The sequence below is a fragment of the Suncus etruscus genome, chromosome 15 (genome assembly GCF_024139225.1).
Source record: "Suncus etruscus isolate mSunEtr1 chromosome 15, mSunEtr1.pri.cur, whole genome shotgun sequence".
Lineage (NCBI taxonomy): Eukaryota > Metazoa > Chordata > Mammalia > Eulipotyphla > Soricidae > Suncus > Suncus etruscus.
Genome location: NC_064862.1, coordinates 48,120,385 through 48,148,190, shown reverse-complemented (window position 1 = coordinate 48,148,190; position 27,806 = coordinate 48,120,385). Strand labels below are relative to the sequence as shown.

At 48.3% G+C, this 27,806-nt stretch overlaps 1 protein-coding gene across 11 annotated transcripts in view; it reads right to left on the bottom strand.

Annotated features, from left to right (window-relative positions):
• Positions 1–27,806, bottom strand: part of KCNMA1 (potassium calcium-activated channel subfamily M alpha 1) — a 676,533-nt gene that overhangs the window by 530,860 nt on the left and 117,867 nt on the right. The window lies entirely within an intron of this gene.

Below are 27,806 nucleotides of genomic sequence, written 5' to 3'. Positions count from 1 at the left end.
AAAGAACGACCCATCTCCCTCTCTCAGCCAAGGTAAGTACAAAGGAACCAACGGGCCCTGCCTGCATGAAAGGGGACTAAACAACTGGTCAACCAGTTCATCCCTCCCACCCCCCAAAATATCAATTGGTCCAGGAATGGTATGTGATTGGTGGCAACTGGATCCTACTCCAGTCTAAACCTTTTCCTCAAAAGCACAGAAAAGGCAGCATAGCCCTGAGCCTGGAGCCACCACAAAGAACAGTGGGAGTAACAGGTCCCCAGTGGCATCATTTGAATGCCTGGATCCAGCTGTGCCTGAAACCCACACCAGACCTTTTCCATTATAATAAATGATCAATTCTCCTTGGTGCCATAAGATATGCCAGTGAGAACAAGGTTGACCTCATAGACAACCACAGGGGACCCTAAAATGTACATTTTTGCACACAATGTGCTTCCCAACTGGAATAATTCCCCCCAACCGAGGGTCACAGCTTCCTCACTCAGTGCCTTTAAGACTTTACCCAAATTTTCCCTTTTCTAAAAAGCCTCTTAAAGTGCAGCTCTGCCCTATGACAGCTTCCCCTTCTTGCCTTATTTCTCTCCGTCATGCTTAAAACATCTAAAACACTCTGTAATTAACTTCCTGATTTCATTTGCAGTCTTCTTCTCTTCATGACTGCAGCCCAAGTGTCTGACAGAGTCACTGGGACAGAGTTGGCTAAGAAACCTGAGTAGATTCATCAAAAAATGACTGTGCCCCTTGGTGATGGCTGGCTGTTGCCAAATAAATCACAGGACAGGCAGAATAACAGAAAATTTCAAAGTAACATAATTTTTTTTGTTTTGTTTTATGGGCCACACCCAGTGGTACTCAGGAATTACTGCTGGCTATGAGCTCAGAAATCACTTCTGGCAGGCTCAGGAGACCTTATGGGATTCTGAGCAACGAGTCAGCTGAATGCAACGCAACAAGCACTTGACCCACTGTATTATCACTTTAATCCCTCAAAAAAAAAAAACTATTTTAGCAACTATATCCAAACAATACACAGGACACATTCATACTAAAAACATAAAATATCCTTTAGTAATATTAGTGATCATGCCTCTAGGCCCCTCCTCAAGTCTCCAATGAGATTATGCTGCAAACAGATGTTTCCAGAGACACGATTTATGGCCACAGCATCAAGCTCTAGAATTCAGGTCCAGAGCAGGCAGCCATTAGACCTGGTAGAGACTGGAAGGATGAAAGAGAGAAAAGGCAACAGTGAAGCCATTTGATTGCCTGCAGGAATGGGACATACATTAGGAGACACTGAGTCAGTCACGTCTCTCACTCTCTTAGGATACTCTAGGAAGGCTGGACATGCTCTCTGGCTTGTGCCTTACCCCTCCCACCCACCTCAGGCACATAGAAGCTCTGTTTTGATCTCTGAGGGCCCAGGAGCTGCTGGAGTCCCTCCAGTCTGAGGAGAGGCATGGGAGGGCTGGGAGGAGGGCAGGTTTGGGGGCTGCCTGCTGCTATCTCTGGAAACTGCCCCTAAGGCCAATCCTTGGTCTGTGGGGACCCAGACCTCTGCCTCATAGCCACAGAACAGGCCAGAAGCCAAGGGTGGCTGCATTTGGAAGGTGGAGAATTAACATCTGCAACCCTTTAGGGCTTCCATGCCAGGGGCCAACCATACCAGCACTAATTCATACCCAGAAGCACCACTACCCACTGACCCCATGAGCCCCATTGGGCTCTGCTATGTCTGGAGCCTCAACAGATCTGCAGCAATTTTCAAATTTGGGGATCATCAGGATTGATACAACCCAGGCCTGAGTCCCACTGCAAACCTGCATAGCTCAGAGCATCCCTCCCCTCTAGTACTGATACTGTGAACCTTCATCCTCTGCTCCAAAGGTGGGCTTAGCCCATTTGAATCCCCCCACACCTGATCTGAAAATGACTCTGAGATCAAACCCTCCAGGCCCAGATCAAACCCTCCAGGTCGGGATCAAATCCTCCAGGGTCGGATCAAACAATCCATGCAGTGAACTGTCCACTTTGCTCAAAGCTCGAGAACATGAGAAGGGTGAACAAAGAAGAGATCTGGGAACTGTGGGATGTTTTCTGGGGGCTGAAGGGGCAGCCCTCAAGTTCTAGACTATCAGGCTTCATACCCAGCAGCAGCAGCAGGGCATGACAGAGGACAACCAGCAGGGAAAGGGCTGGAGGCAAGAAAGCCCCAAGGCCCTGGTGCATCAATAATTCATGGCACATGCAGGCCATGGCAGATGTTGCTAGCAGCCCTTCCTTCCTTCCCTATTGTTTTATGAGGCCATCATTATTCTAAGCCCTGGATGGGGGGGCTCAGGCAGGCACAGGACAGTGGTAGAAGCTGCAGAACTGAGATGTCACTTCCTGTCCTTGGCATTAAAAAACCAGGATGGAACAAGCTCAGCCCAGGCCTGCAGGGTCTTTCTGAGAACCACTCAGGGCCAATGCCAGCTCTCCTGGATGGTCGGAGACCAGACTGTTTAGTCATCTAAAGCCTCAGGGTGACCCATCTGGTGACCAGCAGGGGTGGAAACAGCCCTGAATGCACAAGCAGGACACTTGGGGCAGGGATTCAGGGCTCAGATCCCCCTGTGACTTCATGATCCTTAGGAGGCTGAGATGGATAAATTCTTCCAATGGCCGTGCAGACACTTGTCAGTCGGGGTCGAACAGGGGCCAGGAGGGCCTAGAGTCCCCACAGTTCCCTACCAACACCCCCTCCAAATGTTCCAAGTCTGTCTGGGACTGAAAAACATTACAGCTGAATGGAAACTGGGCCTTCGTTTCCCATCTGAGGGCCTGAGCTGACAGAATATTCCAGAACCACACCTATGTCCATCTCTCTTGGTTGACTTCTCCCTTCTCCTATTCAACAGCACCAACAGCATAGTGTCACTCTGAGGCCTTTGTCACCTGATAGAATATTCATCTGTGTGAAAGGACACCCCACCCTGACCATGCCCATAGAGGGGCCTTCCAGCAGGTACAGGTACCCCTCGGGGACATGCACCACTATCAACAACCTTCTTGAAGCTGTAAGGAGGTAGGTAGGGAGGTAGGTAGGTAGGGAGGTAGGTAGGGAGGGAGGGAGGGAGGGAGGGAGGGAGGGAGGGAGGAAGGAAGGAAGGAAGGAAGGAAGGAAGGAAGGAAGGAGGGAGGGAGGGAGGGAGGGAGGGAGGGAGGGAGGGAGGGAGGGAGGGAGGGAGGGAGGGAGGGAGGGAGGGAGGGAGGGAGGGAGGGAGGAGGAGGAAGGAAGGAAGGAAGGAAGGAAGGAAGGAAGGAAGGAAGGAAGGAAGGAAGGAAGGAAGGAAGGAAGGAAGGAAGGAAGGGAGGGAGGGAGGGAGGGAGGAAGGGAGGGAGGGGAGGAGAGAGGGAGAGAGGGAGGGAGAGAGGGAGGGAGGAGAGAGGGAGAGATTAAGGAAGGGAAGAACGGGAGGGAGAGAGGGAGGGAGGGAAGGAGGGAGGGAAGGGAGAGAGGGAAAGGAAGGAGGGAAGGGAGAGAGGGAAAAGAGGGAGGGAAGAGGGGAGGAAGGGAAGGAGGGAGAAAAGGAAGGAGGAAGGAAGAGAGGGAATGAGAATGAAAGAAAAGAAGGAAAGGAGGAAGGAAGGAAAAGAGGGAGAAAATGGGAGGACGGAAAAAAGAAAGGAAGGGAAGGAGGACTGGAGGGAGAAATGATGGTAGAAGGAAATGAGACTAAGAGAGGGAAAGAAGAAGGGGGGAAGATAGTGAGGGGCAGGCACGACCATCAAATGCCCCTTCTTGTATCCCACACCTTCCTGGAGTGAATGCAGATTTAAGTAAAGATGATAAGAACAAAAGGCTGGGTACCCTCTAGCAAGGGTCACCCATCCTTGTGTGTGTCCTTATCCCAAAGGCAATGGGACTGGTGGCCGACTCCATCTCCAGACCTAACCAGGGTCTCTGCCAGCTACTCTAGGGGGGGGTTATACTACAAGCCGCACCCCAAACTCCAGTAGACCAGGGGTGTCAGTGATGGGCCCTAGAACCCTGGCAGCCTACAGTGTGTCCCCAGCCTCGACCTCCACTTGATGCTCTTGCACCAACTTTTTTAATCCTCCAACAAGCTGCAAGCAAGGCTGGAATGTTACTAAGTTCCAAGAGTGGGTCATTTTCAGGATCACTCATCTCCTAAGTGACTGAGCTGAAATTTAAATCCAAGCTATTTCAAGACTAAAGAACATGTTGGTACCTGAGGATAGACAAACATACAGGAAAAACGGGAGTTCCTTATAAAGGGTATTTATCATGGCCCCCAAAATAATGACCTATACTCTTGGTAGCTTCTCAGGAACAACATTGTGGAATTCAGCATATAAATCTGGATAAACTGCTCAGTGAACTTTGGGAAGGTCCATGCTAGGGACAAAAATGACTCATTACATAGTGTCCACTACTAAAATGGGCTCAGAGATGGCCCAATTTGTTGCTTCTGATGAATAAGCCCTTCTTCCCGACTGTTTTACACCAATACCTACAATTAGAGGTAAGTCCCCTCATTTGCCAAACAATGATGCCATTGTCCTTCAACTGCATATTTGCAAAATAGAACGTATTGCCATGAGTTCATTTGTGGGAGACACCATGGGGGGGTTGGGGCTGGCAAGGATGATACCTCCACATCCATGCACCAGCCAAAGGGGCCTGCATCCAATTGTCAGGAACCATTCAGAAATGGAAAAAACCTCCCTTGGTCTCACTGATGTGGTTTCTTCCAATCAGAGGCGAGTCTGAGAAAAGGCCAGAAGGTTAGTCAGAACAGCAAGCAGTGAGATTTCCCACATCTCCATCAAATCTGCTTGGAATTCAATCACCCCATTTCAAAGATGAGCAACTAAGTGTGTCTGGAGGCTGAGGATCAGCACCCAGAACTCCCTGGCCCATGGCAACCCAGGGCCTCAAAAGCTCCATGCAGTTTCCGTGATCTAAAATTTTATTCTGGACACAGACCTCCAAGGTCCTGTTCCTCTGCACTGCCCCATTTCAAATCCAAACACCAAATCCCAAAACAAACCAGATTTCCCAGGATTCCAGAGAGGCATATGCCTCAAGGGGCCCATCAGTCCTGGAAAGGTAAACGTCCTTATTTACCAAAGGATCCATCCCGTTGCAGCAAATTCTCACTATGATTCAGGTCTGGGCCTGGCAGACCTGACCCACAAGACAATTTACTATCCTGCCCCTTGGCCACTCTGGGATGGGATATGGCTTCTATTCAAAAGAGCTATTGAGGACAATAGGACAAAGGGGAGGACTTTTGCCTTGCATGACGTTCAATCTCGGCATCATCTCACAGGATCCCCCAGTACCACTAGGAATGATTCCTGAGTGCAGAGCCAGGAATAACTCCTGAGCATTACCAGATATGGCCCAAAAGCAAATCTTAAAAAAGAGAATTGTATGTTTGTTTTGGTTTTTTAATTTTATTTACAGTATATTTTCTTGATAGGGGCTCCTGCCTTTTTCATAGAAGCTAGGGACATGAAATTCTTTGTTTCACCTCATAAGTCTACAACTTCCTAGTAATTGAGAAAAGAAAAAGAAAAGTGGATGAGGCCCAGGGTCCAATTGATCTTGGGTGTATTTGGGGGGGGGGGGGGAGGTCAGAAATAAATACCCAAGCCAAAGTCAATGACAACAAAATAGAACAATAAAATCAAGAGACCCAAACTACAACAATTTAAACATAAATGGACTTGTCACACTGGTAGACAGGGGGCTAAGGGCAGAGGTAGGGGATGCATGCTGGGAACTTTGGTGGAGGAAAGGTCCACACTGGTGGTGGGAATGGCCCTAATTCACTGTCTCTATATGCCTGAAATACAACTATGATGGATTTGTAATTCACAATGGTTTCAACTAAAAAAAAAAAAAAAGCAATTGCAATGAAGTCTTCCCCCAACTTCTCTCAGTTGGTAAACTGAGCCATTCAGGAAATAAATTCCATGAACTAAAATGACAGAAAGGTGAGCAACCAACCAGGCTCCGGGAGTACACATGGCCCAAACAGGGTGAAGGCCTGGCTCCTTGTTCCTCCGAGCTGCATGCTCAGCAGACTGTGCTTCTGAGCACCTCCAGCTTGGCCCAGCCAGGCTTCAAACCTTCAAGTTCAGGCTCATGTGCCATTGGGCTCCCCAAAACCAGGTTGGATATAGATTCCCAGCACAGCTGAGACAGGAAGAGTTGAACCAGTAATTAACAGCAACAGAAAAAAAGCAGGAGACAATCATTTCTCTGGGGTTCCTAATGGGTGCCCCATTTCCTTCTGGGACACCTTCCTTGATGCACATGAGAAAGGGTGGGCTTGCCAGCCCTGTGAAATCTCCACATTGGGCCTTGTACCTGGGCACCCATCAATCTCCCCATGCTCAGGACCCCTCCCACCTTGGCTGCTGGAGACAAGCTGTGAGAACCTTCTTTCTCTACAAAGATTCTGTCAGAGCAATCTCAAGTTTCTTTCTTCCCCAGTCCGAGTGCAGGGGCCTCTTGCCTAACATGGTTGAGGAATGTCTTGGAAACTGGTGTAATCCAGTCTGGCGGGAGGTGGAGTTTTCCACCCAGACACAGTACACAGCGTGTCTGGGGCAGTGGTGGACAGTGAGTGAATTCCTGTCTCCGGCCCCTGCCTGCACACTGTGGATGAAGATGCAAACTCTGCCTCTTGCAGAGCCAGGAAGCAGGAAAAAGGAGCAAAGGAATAGGGGGTACTCATGTATTGATATTTCCCCAGGGTGCCCCATCTGCTGAGTGTCCTCTCCACCCCAGTTCTCTGATATAGCTTCTAGTATCAACATGGAAGAGCTTTGGAGGAACAGTGATGCAACAAATAGAGTCTGAGGAGCCATAGCTATTATAGCACAGTGGGGAGTGCATTTGCCTTGTACTCAGCCCACCCGGTTTGTTCCCCGGCATCCTATAGCGTCCCCATGCCTGCCAGGAATTATTTGAGTGAAGAGTTAGGAGTAAGCCCTGAGCAACACCCATTGCGGTCCAAAACTAAAACCAAAACAAAACAACAAGTCGAGTCTGAAAAGACACAGCACTTTGCTCCAGGCAGGTGGAGAGAGCATCTGGCATCTGTCTGGACTCACCGTTTGACATAAACAGAGTGGAGGAAGCAAGACCAGTGAAGACAACCTCTCTGGTGGGCAGAAATTTCTCTAACCTGAGCACCATGTCTACTATTGGCATCTTATTATTTCTACCACATATGCCTATGAGGACCCATTATTTCCTCTACATAACATGCATGTTTGTGTGTGTTTGTGCGTGCACACCAGTCTGACTTTCATGCTCAATCAATCATACATACCACCAGGGCACCAGCTGGACACTGGGATGAAGTAGTTTCCTTGTAACATCACAAAGTTTATGATGAACCCCTAATAAAAGTGCCAGGGGGTGGGGCCGAAGTGATAGTACAGTTGGGAAGGCATTTGCCTTGCACACAGCCAACCAAGGTTTGATACCTGGCATCCTATATGGTCACCTAAGGCTTCCCGGAATGATTTCTGAGCACAGAGAGAGAAATAATCCCTGCAGAGCCGGAACAGTGGAGCAAGCAGTAGGGCATTTGCCTTGCACATGCTGACCTAGGACAAAGCACAGCTTAATCCTCCGGCATCCCATATGGGCCCTCAAGCCAGGAGTGATTTCTGAGCGCATAGCCAGATTAAGCCCTTAGTGTCACCCGGTATGGCCCAAAAACCAAAAAAAAAAAAGAAAAGAAAGAATCCCAAAGTGTCATTGGGTGTGGCCCCCAAACAAACAAAAAGCCAGGGAGTGAGGGAGAAAAGACACTGGCCCTGCATGAGGCTGACCCTAGTTTTATTCCCCAGCACTACATTTTGTCCCCCCAAGTCCCACCAGGAGTGATCCCAGAGCACAGATCCAGGAGTGAGTCCTGAGCACAGTCAGGTGTGGCCTGACCTCCAGCTTCACCACCAAGACCACCAAAAAGTGCAGAGCGAGACAGGCTGCGCCTCAAAACAAGTCCGGTGGACCCATAGCCTGAGCCTGTGTCCTGCCTGCTCCAATGTTCCACATCATGTCTTCTCCTCACTCCCAAATAAGGGGAGATGGGTCCTCTACATTTGGCAGCCCTGGAAGAGGCCAGGAGATTGCCTGAACCCCAACTGTCTGATTTTCTTCTCCATCTGCATCTGGTTCTCCAGATAGAAGTTAGGCAGTGAGCACTGTTGGCTCAGACACTTGGCATCAACACATGAAAGGAGAGAGATCAACCTATAAGACTGAAGAAGCGCACCATGGCCTCATCATCTTCTCTCTCCTGGCCCAGTGGTTGCTATATGAATTTTCTCAGGATGTGCCATTCTTGTTTATTTTTACATCTTATATATTTGCTTGTGGTCATTTCACTATTTTTTAAAAAGCTTTTAAAAATAAACCTGCCTGTAGTTCTTAAGGGACTTAACATTTATTATTTTCTAGCACAGAATATAAAACTCAGGGTCCTAGGGTTGGAGCAATAGTACAACGAGGAAAGCTCTTGCCTTTCACATGGCCAACCAATTTAATCCCTGGCAGCCCATAATGCCTGCTAGGAGTGATCCCTGAGGACAAATCCAGAGTAACCCCTAAGCATTGCTGGGTGTGGCCCCACAAAAATAAATTAAAAAATAAATAAATAAATAAATAAATAAATAAAAGACTCAGGGTACTAATAACCCTATGTCATAACCAATCACAACCATGATCAAGAACACATGCACCTCCTTATAAGTCAATGGTCTTGGGGCACAGTCACAGATCTGGTGCCAGCCAGAAGAACAACATTGGAAGTTGGAGTCAAAGATGATAAGAAATTGTCACTACACAGTGGCCTGCATTTTCCAAGGGGACTGGACACAGTGTTTGCAGTCAGTCCCACTGAGGATCAGTTGTTTCAGAAAGTGCATGGTAGGAAGGGGATGAGCTTCCTGGCTTGTACCTCCCATGTGGGATTGTGAATGAGGCAGCCAGGACCTGGCCATTGAGGGGAGGGGGGTGACCTCTGACCCCACAAATTTGCCCTGAGAATCATTCATCACAGCCTGGATTAGAAACTGGCAAGAACATGCATCCAGCCAGTTTCCTGCTACCCTGCCCAGCCTGCCTTCTCCACACACACCATGGCAACCAAACACAAGCACATCACAGTGCTATGTGAAATCAATCATTGCTCCCCTTCTTCCCAAACCCTATTTTTTTTCCAAGACAGAACCTATTGACTTGCATGAATTCATTTTGAGGTGTCTGCCCAACACCTTCCTCTGCTCCCTTAGACCATGACTTATCCCCCTGGGCATAGTCCTTATTACCTCATATACACTCAAGCCCAAGAGATCCTCCATCCATACTTCCCCTGTGTGGCTTCTTGAATCATAAATGGAAAATATTTCAACTTTTCCATTCTGTATATGGAAATATCAATAATACCACATTCTAGAGAAAAAAAAAGACATCTTATTTTTCTCTCTAGTATTGTGCTTAATGGCTATGCAGTAGGCATGCAGTGAACAATCAATCTTCATGAATAAAACAGGGTCTGAGAGAATATCCACCCAGAACCTAGAAAACCAGGTTTTCAAGATTGGCTAAAAGCCAGCAGGAGGGAACACTGGTACCTGAGAGCTACACATCTCCACCCCGTGTCCATCTCTCCACTTCTATCTGGCTCCCTACCTGGCATTCCAGAGCAGGTATATCTCCACTCCATGTCTGCCTCTCCATCTCCATCTTGATTCCCTGTCTGACTACAAGATTCATGATTTTCATGGAGGACCCAGATGCCCCCTCCACCCTCCAGCCTGAAGCAGAGACTTCACGGTGTGCACCTCCCTCCACATTCACACTCTTCCACAATTCCCTGCTCTTCCCAAGTTCCAGTTTACAATCTTCAGCACCATCGATCAAATTGTTCTTACATGTCTAGCCTTTGTATGGGCCCCTTGAGCGGCCCCCATCCTTATGGTACAGCCATCCTGGGCTTCCTTCCATTCTTTCCACAAATGATCAGGCCTCTTTTCTGATTCACCCTTTGTCTGTGTTGCCTATACCTGGAACTTTTTCCTCTACCAAATGTTTATCCAGACTTTCTGCTGTTCCTTCAAGTCTTCAGAAAGTTTTTCCCCAGTTCCCCAGCCTCACACCTTCACGCCTACCACAACACCTTATCACATGGCCCTCAGAGCCTTCCTCACCCCCTCACTTCAGGCACCTGCAAACACTTGACCTGCTGCTCTCTGAGTCATGATATGGAGCTATGTATGGGAAAGGGTTGCTAGGAATAGTTCAGGCTCTGTCAGTTGTATGGTTTCTATAGCAACGACTCAACTCTGTCATCAGGGAGCCAAAGAGGCCATAAGCAGTAAGTACACAAAAGACAGCGGTTGTGTTTCCACGAAAGTAGATTTGTGGGCACTAAAATTAGAATTTTCTCTCATCTTCATGCTGGGTGCCTTCCCTTTGCTGGTCTCTTACTTCCATTTCTTTCAGCTATTTGAAAAAAATGTAAAGACCATTCTTTGCTCACAGGCAATAGGAAACCAGATGGCAGCCAGACTGGGGCTGTGGGCTAGAGCCTGCCAGCTTCTGCACAAGACTTAAAGTTCCACAGAGAGACACACACAAAGATTTGTTCATGATGTGTCTCCCCAGCATTGGACCTGTTCTTAAAGGAGGTGATGCATGAAACTGTGTTGAATACACCGATGTGGGTATTAGACCCATTTCCCAGAGGACCCGTCTGAAAGGCTCCTCTACAAATACATGTCAGTTGTTTGTGTGTGTCTGTGTTGTTGTTGTTGTTGTTTTAGAGAATCTGGAAGTATTTCCTTCTGTTCCTGGAAATTGCAACTGTCAATGCACAAGACCTCATCCAAGCTTAGAATCTCACTTCAGTGAAAGGACTGATTTGACTTAAACTGAGACATTGGCCAAACTCACAGGACCCCAAAAGTCTCTGCTTCAATCCAAATTCCTACATGCACCCACAAACAATCCCACAGAAGGGGGCAGAGGGAGGACAAGAGGCAAGATGCAGAGAGGACAGTTCTGAGACTCTAGCCTATTGCAGAGATGTCCATGCTGGTCTCATCAGGTGTGATCTGAGAGCCAGGAATTCATACTGCCCACTCGAGGAGCTATTCTGAGGAGCACTAGCATGGATGAAATTGAGCCTTCCTCCTCCCAATTGCCCATCCTTCACTGAGTGTCCCCCTGCTCCTCTCAAAGACCTGTCCTTCACCTGAGGAGTTCTCCTCCCAGGACCCTGTCTTCTATCAAAGTGTCCTCCACCTGAGTGATCTCCTCCTCTTCCCAAGGGCACATATTCACCTGAGAGCTGTGCTCCCCCTTCTCAGGAACTGGTTCCAGGACTCCAACTTGTCCCCTCTACACCCAGGAGGAACACTCAGATCCCATCCCCTGCCTTCATCTGGGCCAAGCACCTCCCGGAAGATACATCATTTCTCTCCAAAGTGCCAATACTTAGGAACATGCCTTTGCTTGGAAGCAGAGTCTTAGAGGATGCCCTCAAGGAAGTCCTCTGCTCAGCAAGACTCAAGTCCTCAATAAAAGAGATGCCAAAAAGACCAAGAGGCAGAGAAGATAGTATGTCCAACAGAGGTAGAGCCCAGCAACATGGCCAAGAGCTGAAAACACTAGATACACAGCCAGAATAAGTATCTAAAATAAGACAGTGACCCACACACAGTGCCCAGAAAATGTGACTCTATGACTTTCTGATTAGGACCTCATGGCCCTGTATCTGTGGAATACATTTCTGGAGCTACTTGGAATGTTACCTGCCCTCACAGACCTGCACTGTCACATCTGCGTGCCTAAGCGTATGACCTGCAAGCCTCCCCACTGGCTTCCACTTCATATGCTGTCCTGTTACCTCAGCTGGGGTCACCACAGACAAGGAAAGTGTTCTCTTCACTGTACTATCTCTCTATCCCCAAAGACTAGCTTTAGCAAAGAACATGTGATTTTTTTTTTAGTCCAAACAAGAAGCCAATGAATAAATGAAAGTGTTTTGATTTCCCCTATCCCAATCTGCCTCTCCCATTTCTCATAGGGAGAGACTCATAAGATGCTCCTTGCTACCAATGAAATTTCTTCTCCTCTGGATTTAAGCTTGAAATGTCTTTTCTTATTGACATGGAAACGGCTTAGTATCAGATATTTTCACAGTTTGATCACCCCAGTTTTAGTCATAAATTACAGCCCTTTCCTTTTGGGAAAATAAGGGGTATAACTGTTCCCAAAGAGACAGACAGAGTTATGTGCCCAATCCCTTAAGAATGAGCCAAGAAATGTAAAAAAAAAATGAGCCAAGAAAAGAGTATAGACCCAGCTTATCATCACTGATGGACAGAAAAATATCAGTAAGAGATGAGGACGCTATTCTCAGAAGCAAAGGCCACAAGGATGCCAACTGAGCACCAAGAAAACACCTCCCTGTTCCTCTCAGATCCAGGCAGTGAGCCCTGAGCACAGCCAAAAAAATGAAGAGCAAAAATAAAGACTGGAGTGATAGTATAGTGGGGAAGGTACTTACTCTATACATGGATGCTTGGATTCAATTCCTTTTACCCCATATGGTCCCCTGAGCCTTCCAGGAGTGAGCACTGAACACAAAGCCAGGAGTAAGCCCTGAGCAAATCTGGATATGACCATCTCCCCCCCCAAAACAGAGCAGATACGAGGTTAGAGAGGCGCAGGATTGTAGGGCAAAGAACCATCTTTGTGGGATGGACTGATTTCAGGGAAAGAAATGGTATTTCTGCCTAGCTTGAAGTTTGGGTCTGGAATTAACAGATGAACACAGCACAGCTCAGTCTAAATTAGGGCCCCTCCTTGTTCTTCTTTCTCTCAACAGCCTGTCTATTCCTTCTATCAGACCATGCAGTCCCCACTCTATGCTGTATTGATTCTGGTTCCCCTAACTGGACCCAGGCAAGAAGGCTGCAAGCAGCAGCATTAACTTCCATGTACCTGGAGCATGGACACATAGAAGACATTTGTCCAATGAAGCAATGAAGGATAAGCATGTGGGACTGTGAGGCCCATAGTCACATCTGGAAGAGCTGAAAGTTTCACATCAAGACACCGCCCACATTTGCCATGCTGACAAATGAGGCTGACCCAAGTTTGATCCCTGACGCCCCATATGGTTCCCAAGCACTGCCAGGAGTAAGCCCTAAGCATAGTCGTTCATGGCTAAAAAAAGATACCACCCAGGTCTACACCCCAGAATAATTCTGATACTTAGTCCCACTCACTTGAGTTTTTTTCACCTGTGATCATCTTTTTCTTAGCACTCTAAACCCCTGCTGGATTTCTCCAGAACCTAGGTTTGGGTTCATGAGCCTTGGAGTCTCCCCAATTAGACTCAATGCCACCTGTCATCATCTTGTCAACAGAGCTTATGGGAGATGGGGGGGGGGCACTCAAAGCCTATACAGGGCACATGATTATGGGTCCCACCTTCCTCAGTGCCCTTTAATTCCCTTCAAACTGCCACAGCCAGCCTAGATGCCCCTGGAGGTCTGGGGTGCCCCCAATTGGGACAACTGACCCCATGTGGCAGGGCTACTTGCTGGACACCCATTGAGAGACTTGGTTTCCGGGTGCTGACCCAGATGACTAAGAGCCCTAATGATTCTGGCATCTTCTGGGATTCGTCCTCCAAGGCAGGGGGTAGTTGGAAAAGTCTGGCACTCTGCTGGGTCCCATACTCTGAAGGCCCTCTGCTTTAACACAGCCCTCCAAAGGGTGGCTCACATCTGCCAGAAGTTCCCTGCGTGGCCACCCAAGGGGGCTGCTAACAGCTGCAGAAACTGCCAGCAAAGCAGCTCTCCGTGGGGGAGTCAGGGGGCACTGAGTCACACTGAGTCACCCTGAGGACCGGCTGTGTGCTCCGCTGAAGTGACAGTGAGCTTCTAGATCTTTCCCCTGCATGATGGGGAGGACCTCACAGGGAGGAGGAGAGAATGTAAGTGACCTCGAGGAAAAAATGGGGGCAGGTAAAGGCCAGGAAAATGTTGCCCTGGTCCTACACTCTAAAACCAGACCAATATGTATCTAGAACTGGCTCAGCCCATGGGAAACACTTATCTCCTTCACATACATAAAATGAGGTCGCCATGACCCCTTACATGACTGTGGCATGTCTATGATAAGAGGGGGCAGCGTGAGGAGACATAGGTGATGAGTCAAGAGTTATAATGAGGGGCCGGGCGGTGGCGCTGGAGGTAAGGTGCCTGCCTTGCCTGCGCTAGCCTAGGACGGACCGCGGTTCGATCCCCCGGCGTCCCATATGGTCCCCCAAGAAGCCAGGAGCAACTTCTGAGTGCATAGCCAGGAGTAACCCCTGAGCGTCACAGGGTGTGGCCCAAAAACCAAAAAAAAAAAAAAAGAGTTATAATGATAAGGTCAGAGCAAGAGCATACATATGGGGAGCACATACATTTGCCTTGTATGTGGCCAACCAGATTTGAACCTAGGCATCCCATAGTCCCCTGAGCACCACCAGCAGTAATAATTCCTGAGTGCAAAGCCAGGAGTAAACTCTGAGCTTCACCAGGTGTGGCCCAAATATAAAAACTAACAACAAAAATTAAGAGTGATGGTGATGGTGATGGTGATGGTGATGGTGATGGTGATGATAATGATGATGGCAAACCAGGAAGGGCATAGAATGGCTGGCTGGTTGTCATCCAACAAGCCTGAATTTGTATTGTTTCTGTACCTGGTACCATTTTGCACAGCTGTGGGCCTCATAGAAGGTGCATATAATTATGACTCCACCCAGCTGACTGATGAGAAAACTGAAGCATAGAGGTGAGGGTTCCTTCTCCGGAGCTCTACAAGATTAAACTGAGTAAAGGAGGAAACACAGAGGGGCTTGCTTGCAGTCAATGACCACACTACCATGGCCTCTATTTGTTTTATTAAGCAGGGCTAGGTTTTCTGGGCGAAAAAGATGAGCACTGAGGACCAGCAGGGTGGGGATGGGGTCCTCTAAAATTTGTCTGAAGCCCCCCAAAGTCCTAAAATCTCAACACACGGAGCCCAGTTAGCACTGTGCCTGATCTGCTACACCCTTTGCCTTCTCAGCCAATCAGCCTGCCGAGACACAAAGAGAAAATCCTGTCAGGACTTTGCTTTCAAATGTGAGACCTGTTCCCTGAAGAGAGAGACAGGTTTTACCCCAAGATCTTGCACACTTAGTAAATAATTTGAATGCAAGACTTAAGAAATATTTAGCCTGACTACAGGGAGTGTGCTTCCCAACATTTTTTCCCCTTAGCATTGGTTGCGACTGGCTAAATTGCTTTTATCATTTACTCATGTGTTCTGCCAACAACTCAAATGCTGTTTTCTTAGGGGAGCTCCTTCTGAATATTCAGCACATACAGAAATGCTGAGCACTGTGCCAGATTGTCCACCAAGAGCTCTGAGCCTGCTTTGTGTGAACATATACAGAACTACATCAGATCCTCCCGCAGCCCAGCTGCAGTCCAGAATCCTTGCAGGTTAGGACTAGCTGGGAGTTAAAGGACAGATCCAAGTCCATGAGTGTCCCTAGAGGCAGAAAATGAAGAGAAAAGTTTGAGATCAAAAATGAGCTCAAAGTTCAGCTAAGCTACAGCCTGATTTGGGGGCCCACAGAGGATCCATCATCCCTCCTCAGCCTCACTCAGTTCTTACACTGGAAATGAGAATTATTGGACCTCACAGTGCCCCTACAATGGAGGATCTTTGATGCAAAAATAACTCAAAAACAAACAAACAAACAAAAAAACCAGCAAAGCAGCAAAGCACCAGGACTCAACAGTAAATTGGTATGCAATATCTGGGCAGTGAGTGGGGCAGATTTTTTTTTATCTGACCCCAAATCTAATAAGAGCCAAAATCTCTGTCCCTCTCTGTCACTCCATCTCCTTGTTTATGGACTCATCAACCTTTGGAGATAAGAGCAGAAAATCGTCAATGCAAAGACAAAACTCCAGAAACACCTGAGCTGGGGCTGGAATGATAGCACAGTGGTAAGACATTTGCCTTGCACACGGCAGGATGAACCCCGGTTCAAATCCTGGCATCCCATATGGTCCCCTGAGCCTGCCAAGAGCGATTTCTGAGCTCAGAGCCAGGAGTAGTAACCCAAGCACTGCTGGACTGGGTGTGACCCAAAAACCAAAATAAAATAAAATAAAACTAAAATAATAATAATAATAATAATAATAATAATAATAATAAAAACACCTGAGCCAATTTCCCAAAGTCCTGAGATTCTGCCCAGTAACTCCTCATCAATGCACCTTTTGGGGGGATTGAAAATGAGATTTCATATTTCAGGACTAGTGTCAATACAGTCCATTGCATAAATTCCACTCATATGGTATCATCTGAAATCTTTGGAGCCAAGATAATCCTTAGAGCTCCTAAATCCCAGGAACTTTCTTTGTGCCCCCCCCCCCCAAAAAAAAACCAAAGCACACATATGGAACTGAATGGCAGAGAAGGCAAGTTCCACTTCCGGTCCCCCAAGGCCCTGTATAGTCCTCATTGAGTGGGGTTGGGGATGCTGAGCCTACTGACCATGGCCCTATTCTGCAGCCAATAGAAAAGTGAGTTTCCCCAAACACTGGAGAATAAGCAGGAAGCCAGGGAAGGAGGGGGACAGAAAATGAAAACCTTGCCTTGGCTTGAACTGTTTCTGGATGGGTCAGAGTACACTGAGAGGAGTAGCAGAGGAAAAGCAGATGCTCAGAAACATAGAGATACACACATGGATTTCCCCATGTACAAAGGAGTCCTCATTTCCACACAAGACTGATTAATGAGTCCTGGCAGAGCCTTGCTTCTGATGTAATGGTACCCAGTGCCAGTCAGCACCCTGTGTCAGCCTGGTAAGGGATTGAAGGGATTCCCATGACCTCTTATGTTTTAACTACTAGAGGAAAATGTGTGTTTCAAACAGGGAGATGAAGAGAATTCATGAAGAACTGGACCAGCGTGAGTCCACATAAAAAGCTATCTGTGATCTTTGAATTATTCAAAGATGATGAATCTTGGTAAAAAACCATCTGTGATCTTCAAATTCCAGATAGATAATGAATTTTGGTAAAAACCATCTTTGATCTTCAAATTCCACAAAGACAATGCATCCCGGCGAGCTGGAGATTCCTTGTGGAATCTCAGTGCTGCCGGCAGGAAAAACTCCTGGCAGAGAATGGATCTGGGGATCCCAATTTCTCTAACATTGGAGCAAAGTGAATGCCCCCAACTTATCTTCACTAACAGTGGGAAGGGAGACTTTGACATTTCACCCAGACTGGGCATTCGTGGCTCTGGCCAGAGAGCAAAGGCTGGTTCAACACAACTCACCACTGTGTCCAGCCACTGAAAGCACAAGATTAAACAGGCCACAGTGAGATTCAATTTCCATAGCAACCAGAGGTGGCAGCAGGAGGGCCTGGAGGGCGCTGAGATGTGCCCTAGACTGGCCTCACCCAGAGCAAGAAACTTTGAAAAGTCTTTGGGGCATCAGCCTTTCTTTCTTTCTTCTTCCTACTCTCTTTCTCCCTGTCTCTGTCCCCTCTTATCTCCCCTTCCTCCTCTCCCCTTTAGTCTCAACGTTTTCTAAATATTTATAGTTGGGTGTCACTATAGTTCAGAAAAATACCAATGAAGAGCTGATGTCAACAAGGACCCATTCATGAAAATGTCAACTGAACTTCAACTTAAAAATGTCTATTCAGCTGCTATAAACTCTTATTCATCTGTTTAATAGAATCCAGCATTTTGGGACTAAAGGAACCAGAACCCCAACTCTGTGTCTGATAGAAGTCAGCATAATTAGTGGCCAGCAACAGGAACTTCGGGCAGTGGTGGGGACCCTGTGAGGGACCTGGTCACACAGACAACACCCATTCTTGCTCACTGTCCTTGGAAGTCACTGTAACCAGCCACCAATAATCAGAGAATGAGCCACAGGCCTACCAGGGGGCTGTCCTGTCCTCCCTCGTCAACTCTCAAAATACCATGATGACACCCAAGCCGGGTTGTGTGAGGACACGCAAAAGGAATCCAGGTTCAAGCAGCAGCAGGTATTTGAAAGGTGGCCCTGTCACTCCTAGGCAACAGGATCTGAGGCTGGGGGGAGGTGGGGGAAGCTCGGGGGAGCACCTGCCAAAGATGGCCCCATTTCCAGTCTGTGCTCTTCTCTCAAAGGATGAAGAGCCTCCAAACCCCCAATGATATAGTTGCTTCCCCAAAATCCCCTTCAACAGGGCTGGTCAGTAGAGACGGGAACGCCCTGCCTTTCCTGCACAGATTGGCCTTTAGGCTAGAAAACAAGCAAGAAAGGAGCTAGATTTCATTAGTCCAGAGTGCCAGGAGTGATCTCTGAGTAGAGCTAGGCAGGACCCCAAACCCAACAAAAAGAGATGGGCTTTCAGGCAATGACTTTCTGGGACCTCATGTGTCCTGGTTCTTGTCCCTTTGCTCATCTCTGACTCTGCCCTGGGGTTCATCTCCAGTGAATATCTTGAACCACAAATGCAGTATATTCCGTTTCCATGTGTTCTGTCCTTCTCAGCACTCAGTGGCATTATGAGAATCAGAAAGCAACTGCAGAAGGGGCTCAAGAAATTGTCTGACAGGCAGGGAGAAACACAGAACCAGATTTCTAGCTCCCTGAACCAGCCCTTCTGGCAGTCCACTCGGAGGAGCTGTTGATCTGTCAGACTCCAGGATACTGAGCAGATGAATCGGAACAGAACACCAGTAGGAGTCAACAAACCGTGTTGTTTCCATGTCACTCAAGGACTGGGAAGCTCACCCTGATGTGGCTGGGGTTGGGGGAATGGGGTTGGTGGGACAGCCTCTGGGATCCAGAATAATGCTCTCTGAGTCCCCAGAATGACTCAATCTCTGTTTCTCTAGCTTTGGGATACCTCAATGATGCTGCCGCCCAGATGCAGAAAGCCCTTTCATCAAGCATCACGACAGAGCAGGAAACATTCAAAGGTCCTAATTAGAGATGCTGCTTCAACAGCTCTGGCTGTCCTTATAAATAGCCTGGTGAGGAGTCGTGCCTACAGTTCTAAGCAGGCTTACATTCCAAGGCGGGTACTCAGTGAAGGCCCATCCCAGCTGGGTATCTTGCTCTCACAGGGCAGAATTCTTGGTATCAGTAAATCAAGGTGTGTCCATCCTAAAAAGGGGTGATGATATGTGGCTATGTGAAGAACCTGTTGAGCCATACCAGGATGGCCACAGATGGCCAGACACCAGCAGTAGCTCCTCTAAGCTGCCTCAAACACTGTTCCTTATCCTAGAAAGCTCCAAGCACTGTGAGTCTCAGTCCAGACTGAAACAGTCTTGCAGCAAAGGGCCAGTCACTATCTGAACCTTCCCTGGCACCATCTCAGTGTGTCCAGGGACAGGCGTTCCTTGGACGTGACCATAAGTTGCTCCTTCAACTCAAGAAGAATAGACTGTGTGCCACAAACCAGTCCTTGTGGCATATGCCACCATGCTCAGCCCTACCTGGCATTTGTGGGAGCCTCTATGTCTAAGAAATGGGGCATCCAGGACCCAACACTTGTGAACAGGATCTAACCCATGAGTGGCTGTATAGCCTCAGCTCATTTGTTTCCTTCTGTCTGGCTGCCAATGGGACTGATCAGGAGAAGAGGCAGGAAGCAAAACCCAGTCCCTATCTTTATTCCATACACCTCCGTCTAGTCTGAATTTTTGATAAGTAGCAGATCTCCTTGCGTGACTTCTCAAAACGGCAAAAGGAATTTATGTGCAAGAGAAAAGTTTGAGAGCAAAGTAGCTCATAGTTTGCCCATATCTACTACCAGTCTTTGTCCTGGGTATCCAATAATCCAATAGAAGTCTGTCCTAAAAAATTAAAATTAAAATTAAAAAAAGCAAAAGAGAACAAGACTACCTATGAAAGATGTTTTCCTTGTGGTGTGACTGATATCTCCCCTCCAGGTGACATGACAGACCAGATGCCTCCCACCCCATCCCCACTCTCTCACCCCACCCCCCATCCAGTAAAGGCAACCCCCAAATCAGCAGAACACACTTCCTGCTGAGGGCCAGGTTGCTGTCCAGAATCACTTCCTAGCACAGCGATTTCTAGTGATTTTTTTTTCACTCTCTTTTAAAAACCACAAGGCAAAGGGATGGAGGACAAACGCTCCGTAAACAAAAGTTTGTAGATATGAATGCAAAACAAAGTTATTCTACCCTTTTACACAGGTAACTTCCCTAAAACAAGCATTTCTCCTAAGGGCCACCCAGGCTCTGGCTAAACTCTTCCCTCAAGCCCCCATGACTGTGCCAACAGCAGTGAAAATCAAAGCCCGACTAAGTATTTGTGAGTCTATGTCTATACCGTTAACAATTCTGAACATGAGCTGAGTGACAGTTCACTGGTGAGCAAAGCATGGTTGTTTGAACAGAATCCAAGAAAGGTGGGAAAACTTGGAGTTCCCAGCAGCTCCTTAGCACACCACAGAGAGAAGGGACATGCCTTGGGGAGCCCCCAGATTGGGGCAGGACATCAGATCTCATACAATGGTCAGGACCCTGAGAAGGCAGGTGAGGAGGGTTTGGGGAAGCAAAATACTAATGAGGGTCTCAGAGGAGGGGACGGGTCTGGGAATTCACTTCAGCAAAATTCATTAGAGAATGAAATAAGTGGCTTTGTTTAATTGGAGCATGAAAGACATTTTGCTGGTGCTGAGGAAGTGAGGTGATGATTTATTTATCATTGACAGGGTGGGATTCAGCTCTGGGATCATCTGCTCTTTAAACATGAACAAGAAAAGTCCCTTTGTGGAGAACATGGGGCAAAGGTTTGTCTTCTCATCCCATCACCCCTCAGCTACCACCTCTGGTCACCCAACCCCAGCTAGAGATTGGGCACTGAGTACACCAAAGATACCTCTGGAAATGAGGCATCTTCCCTGAGCACCACCAGAAGTGGCCCCCAAACAAACCAAAAGTAGAAATTCAGTCTTGGGTCTTATTAGCCACATTCCAGACCCAACTCGCCAGTGGAAGCCCCTTGGGGGCAGTAGAGATGAGAGTTTCTTCCCTGTCATCACAGAAAATTCCAGAAGGCAGACTCTTAAATCTGGGGTACTTATATTCCCTTTGAGGTCTGAGACTGGGACTTTGAGCCTACCAGCTGTCCTGGTCACAAGGTCCAGGGAACCAGAAAGGGGAGCAGCTGGGTGTGACAAGAGTGGAGAAGGCAGGGCAGGGGGTAACATACCTGGGCCAGCTGCTGGCCTCTCCATGCTTAAAAGAAGCTTTGCTCACTGGACAATGCACTGAGATGGACCCAGCCCTGACCTGCTGCACATCTGTGATCTGGGTCACGTAGCAAGGCCATGTGGTGAGTGTAAAATAAACATAAGCAAAACACTAAACTGGAAAACCCTTGGGAGATGGGGCAGCTGGGAGGCCATTTGCCTTGCATGCAGCCAACCCAAATTTGATCCCTATAATCCCACAGGGTTCTCTGAGCCCTGCCTGGAGTGATCCCTGAATGCAAAACCCTGAGGACAGGCCCACACAGAGACTTTCCACAGAAGCACATCCTGTCCATCCCAACCACAGTGTGCTAGGTAACCTTCAAATGGCCTCAGCCCAAAGTGTCCGTCTAGATATGCCAAGTTGGGTGAATACTCACAGGCACACACACCCACTTGTGTGTCTATATAGATATGTAAACATATCTGCACATGAAAAGGACACACATACACACAGATCATATAGTGCTGGAATAAGAGTATAGTAGGCATGTGCTTGCCTTGCATACAGGTGACATGGATTCAAGCCCAGACATCCCATCTAGTCCCCCAAGCCTGCCAGGGGTGATCCCTGAGCACAGAGCCAGGAGTCAGACCTGAACACTGCCAAGTGTGGCCAAAAAACACACAACAAAATCACATAAATAGATACAGATATCCATTCACACAAATACATTAATTCACACACACAAACACACACATAAATGCATAATACACTTAAATACCTGTCACAGACAAAGACACACACAACACATGAGCACACACACACCACAGGCAAGAATACCTAAAAAATGCATAAAACACACAGTGGCACCCATATTCACATAGACACACACATGAATGCACACTGACATAAGCCCACATGCCACAGATAAGGACACATATACTACACATGTGAACACCCACAAATATATAGACATGCACACACATAAACACACATGTGTCCTTAAGCAGGCAAATAAGCACACACACACACTTATATACTCAGCTTTAACACAGTGGCACCTGCCCACTGCCTGAGCACTACCATGCCCACCCTGTGGATAGATGGTAAAAGCATGGTCACATGCACAGGGTGACTTTGGGCAGAGCTTGGCTCAGTGACGTTGGCATGAACCACATCATGGCTGACTCCCAACAACAGGCCCCATGAAGGGAAGCACCACCCTGTCAAGCCGGGAGCACTAGGGCACCTATTAAAGCAGGCAAAGGCAGGTACAAATGAAGACCAAGTCAGCGGTGACTTCCTGCAGGAGGATCAGAGCTGCCCTGGGAAAGGCCCAAGGTTCTCAACTACATTCAGTAGCAACAAGCCCAGGTTCCAGGAACCAAGGGGGCACATCCGTCATTCACCTAATGATGAGTAGAAGATGGCCCTTGGCTAGGCCCCCCTGCCATGAGAAGGTGCACTGCTAATGTTCCTTCCCCTCTCCCTGAACCCCATGCTCAGTACCCTGGGAAAGGGATGGAGGAAGGAATCGAGGTTCCTTGTACAGATGATTCCATCCTCACGCTCAGTGGCCCCTACTCACCCTCAGTGGCCCCCACACAAGAAGCATACAGAGGGGACATAATCCTTAACAGACATAGAGAGGACAGGAGGTTGGGCCCACTGATACCTGATCGAGCTCTTGCTGATGGGCACAAGGCAAACCCAAGTGAGGAGAAAGAGCCAGGCTGCCTGGTATGGGCCTTGGCACAGGCCTAAACCTTCAGGCCACTTAGGGGTCATTGCAGAAACATGGCTTTCCAGGCTCAGAGAGGCTGAGTGTGTGAGCAAAGTCACACAGATGGTGAGACGGCACAGGGAGAGGAGCCAGTTCCATCTTTCAAGCAACATTTTTGGGCACTCAGGGAAGAGAGTGTCCTGATCAGCCAATGCAGCCTGATGTGTAGACAGGATGGAGAAAGGCACTCAGAATGTATCCTGAGTGAAACAGAACCAAGGAGATAAATCTGCCACAGGAGGAAATTACATCATCAGCTTCCAGAGACTTTCACAGTCAGGCTTATCTGGTTTCACCAAATTCATTGCTTTCTCCTAGGGTGAGCTGCGGGGTTTGACTGAGATAGCCACGCACCCACTTCCAGACACTCGGGTGTAAACCAGCCAGAGTGGTTTGCCAACTGAGAGAGCCAAAAGCAGACCAAGACACAGGGGACCCCCACTTGTCACACACATGCTTCAAGGTCTGAAGCCCAATGTGATGAATTGAGTAGCAGAGAGACCTCCACAGAGCAAAGCACTCACTGCCTGTTTCCAAGAACATGGAGAGCAAAGACTTTGGCCTTCCCAGGCTCTGAAAAAGGGCTCTTCAGTCTGAAGGCTCAATAAAGTGCCAGGCTGACAGGGTCTTGGACATCAGGCAGATTGCAGGTTCAAGGGCATCTCAGTGTAAGTGGAAAGAATAGCATCATGGGCCACATTCTCTCCTCACTGGCTCCAGAAGGTTTTTTCCATGCCCAGAGTTCCTGGTCTTCCCCCAGATCAGGAAGGACATGGTACAGACATGGAAAGATGGGAAGAGGATAAAACTGAAGCCAAAATCTGAGTCTGGATTCAGCTACTGACTAGCTGAGCCCACCTTGTCCGACCCATTTTCATACCCAACTTGGCTTTCTCAATAATTGACCTGGTCCCTTAGCTAAGATCCTTTACATGCTGTGTTGGCACTAAGCAAAGATCATGTACCAAAGAAAGTTGAAGCCCACACCAAGATCAAATGAACAACCTTTGAGGGGCAGAGTTCCTCAGGCTAGATGCCAGGTCCCTCCCTCCATCCTCCAAAACAAACACATCAACAGCCAGAGAGGCATGGAGTATGTCCCAAAGCCCAAAGCATGGCTGGCCATAGATATGAAGGACACGGGGTTGGCCATGCCCATCATGGCTTTCACACCTCTAAAGCCATGAAGCACATCACATATCATTAGGGCTCCCTCACACAACTACATTAGAACTCCCCAATAATCCCCCTTTTCCCAGACTTAGAAGTCACTTTCCAGCATCAACTACAATGACACCAGCAGGGCAGCATTATTAAGCAGGGGCAATGTGGATGGGGGCGCTGTCAGAAGGCATTGGGGGCTGCCCACCTGAGCTCCCAACCCTACTTCTGCAGACTGGGGTCACCCTCTGCCACAGAATCAGGTGACAGAGCTTCCATTGCCATGAAAGTTACATTAATTTCATGCCCTAACTTCAGAGCATGAAGTAGAACCACCACTCTGGTTCTCACTGGTGCCCCATGCCAGGGGCCAGCTCAGAGCTGCTTCCAATGAATACTGGTTCAGGAAACTAGGGCAGATATTCAGGGGGACTTGCTTGGGACAAGGCAATTGCAGGACTCAGCCTAATTCACAAACTACCAGGCCAAGGATGCCCAAATCTAACCAGGGGAGTTCTTGGGTCCCCAGATAAGTTGACCAAAAATGGAGGGGATCTTTGATATTCCTAATAGGTCCCAGGGGAAGGGCAGGCCCGGAGACCACAGAAAACTAGTCAGGAGTGTACTAGAGCCCAGGAGCCAAGCCAGGAAGAGTCCCCAGTTCTGCTTCCTCTTCAGGAAGCTGGAACTCCTGAGACAGGCTCTGGTCTCCTAGAGTCTGGTGTCCAACTGAGAACTGAGTAAAAGAAAACTGAAATTTGTCCATGGATTTTCCTGCAGCTGTCTGGGGGAAGCCAGATGAACAACCAGTCCTAAAGGGGCTTAAGGCCCGCCAGAGGCCCCTCTCAGTCAGCCAGGAGCTGGGTTGCCTGAGTTCTTTCTACAGTTGCAACAAGGAGAGATGTGAATTTTTCTCCAGCTGCAACAAGAACAGGTTCTCAAGATGTGGATTTTTAATTCTCATCTAACTGCTGATGAAGAACCCAGCAAGGCTGCATCCCATCTGACACAGGGAGCAGGAGGTGAAGGCAAGTGAGGGCTGGGGCTCCATCTTGGAGCCACTCTAGGAGGAACATGGAGCACTGGGGGGCAGGAACTGGGGCGGGAAGAAAGCAGAACTGCACCAGCCCCACTCCTAGTCACTGCTTGGTCTGGTAGAAAAAGAGAAATGATGGGAGGAGGAGACAGATTGTCATGTAAGCTGCTGCAGAAAGGCCCTTCTCGCTTATGACTCTGGGGTTCACACAGCTGCTAACACCCAGGGGAGCCCCATCCCAGCACTCCTGAGGGTCACGGTCCCTTTGAAGAAGGGATGCCACATTCATGCCCTTCAATTCCCTCCCTGAATGCTGTCAAGGAAAGAGGCAAATGTCTATCTGCACTAGATGTGCCAGGAGGTCATCACAGAAATTACCCCAAAGACCACACATTCCTCCATAGTGTCTGCTTCCCAGGGCACCCCAGAGGCCTCTGAGCAAGGCCCCTCCTGGGGACTATATACACCTGGGCTGCTCTGAGATGAGGTCCAATAGGTAAATTAAGTCCTGAAACTTGTTTTGAAGCAGCAGCAAGGCAAAGAGGCAGGAGGAACAGGCCGTTTGGCTCCTAATGGCACTGAACAACTAAGCCATTTACTCATTTCAAAAGGGCCCGGGCCAAGGTGCCAGTTCCATCTTCAGTCAGGCCATAAGGATCCGTCCGGGGGGGGGGGGGGGGGGGGCGACCAGGAGCCACTGCCCAGAGAAGGCCATTTGTGGGCAGCAGTGGGACCTGAGTTTCTGAGTCTCCTACTGAGTTTTTGTGGGTGATCTGAGTGCAGAAAAGACAGAAGAAACTGGGGTAGAGAGTGGTCAGAGAATGCCTGTGCTCCAAGAGGAGGAGCCTTCATTTGTGCAAATAAAGCTACCACACCACACCATACCCCCCCCACACACACACATACACACACACACACACACACACACACACACATATCCAGACACTTTCTTGCCTTAGTACAAAACAGAGCATTTTTTGAGTGGCACTCAGACATTACTTCTAGCTCTGTGCTCAGGAATTGCTCCTGGCAGGCTTGGGGGACCATATGGAATACTGGGATTCAACCTGGGTTGGCTGTGTGCAAGGCAAATGCAATTCCAATTCTGCCATTCTACTATCACTCTGCCCCGAGATTTTTTTTTCATCCCATACCACCACCACCACCACCCACACACACACACACACCCCACCCCAGCCTGTCATTAAAACAGACACCTTTCTAAGTTTGGTTGTTAAAGTTTGGGTCTCAAGATTTCATTGTTGTTGACTCTTTTGTTTGATATTTAGTTCTGATCTTTCTTATGCATACATATATATACATATATATATATATATATATAAACACCGTGATTACAAATATGACTGTAGTTGGGTTTCAGTCACAAAAACAACACCCCCACTTCACCAGTGCAACATTCCCACCATCAATGCCCCACATCTCCCTCCTCCAAACCCCCTTCCCCCGCTTGTATTCAAGATAGGCATTCTACTTCTCTCACTCATTAACAATGTCATGGTAGTTGTTAGTGTATTATTTCTCTATCTGCACCACCCCTCTGGCATGTGAACAATTAGCCCAACTCACAGGTACTATAAAGTAGCTTCTAAAGTATGATCCCCCACCAACTGATTGCTATCTGTTCTGCTGTGGTCAGGCACTAAAATATAAAACCCCAGACACCTGGCAGTAGCCCCCTGTATTACTCTCTCAGTACCAGTGTGAGGAAGGTGGATACTAGTGCTATTTCCCCCATAACACAATAAAGGGGTCTGAGAGAAGGGACTGAAGGAGATGGGCCTGAGTCTGTCCCCAGCACAACTGATCAGGGTTTCTGGAGCACTGCCAGAAATGAGCCCTGAGCACCATGGGGTATGACCCCAAACTGAGAAACAGAACAGCTAAGGAGGCAGAGAAATCTCAGGGTCTTCCAGGGGCAGGGAAATTACAGGGAGGGGTGACATACACTGGACCCAATCAGATGACACTCATAGGTTATTTGCTGTGACCAGGGGACAAAGAGGGGCACAGATACAGTAGACTTTTCCTCTTAGGGGCAACTACAAATAGGGACCTGGGGTTCACAGGCCTTTGCTAGTCTCCTCCCAAAGGAGGACCCCTCCCATCTCCCTCTTTCCTCACCCAGCCTTGACCACAGCTTCTCACCCCCTAAAGGGGAGTTGTACCCCCACAAAGCCAAGTTAACTGCAATGGGCCACATTCCCTCCTCAACATGATTGACTCCAGCAAGCAAGCATTGTGAGGAGCCCTGGAAGGGAACATTCACCAAGCTCCCACAGAGTGGAGGGGTGGGGTGCCAAGATGACTTGGAGCAGAAAGCACCCACCTTGTAGGGGAGAGTTGGAGAATCAGAGCCTCCCATCAGGGCCAACACCATTTCTGGCACTATGATGCCTCTCAGGGCCATTCCATGATGGTCAGGAAGCATTGTGGGCAGCAGCACACATGTGTACAATCCTGGT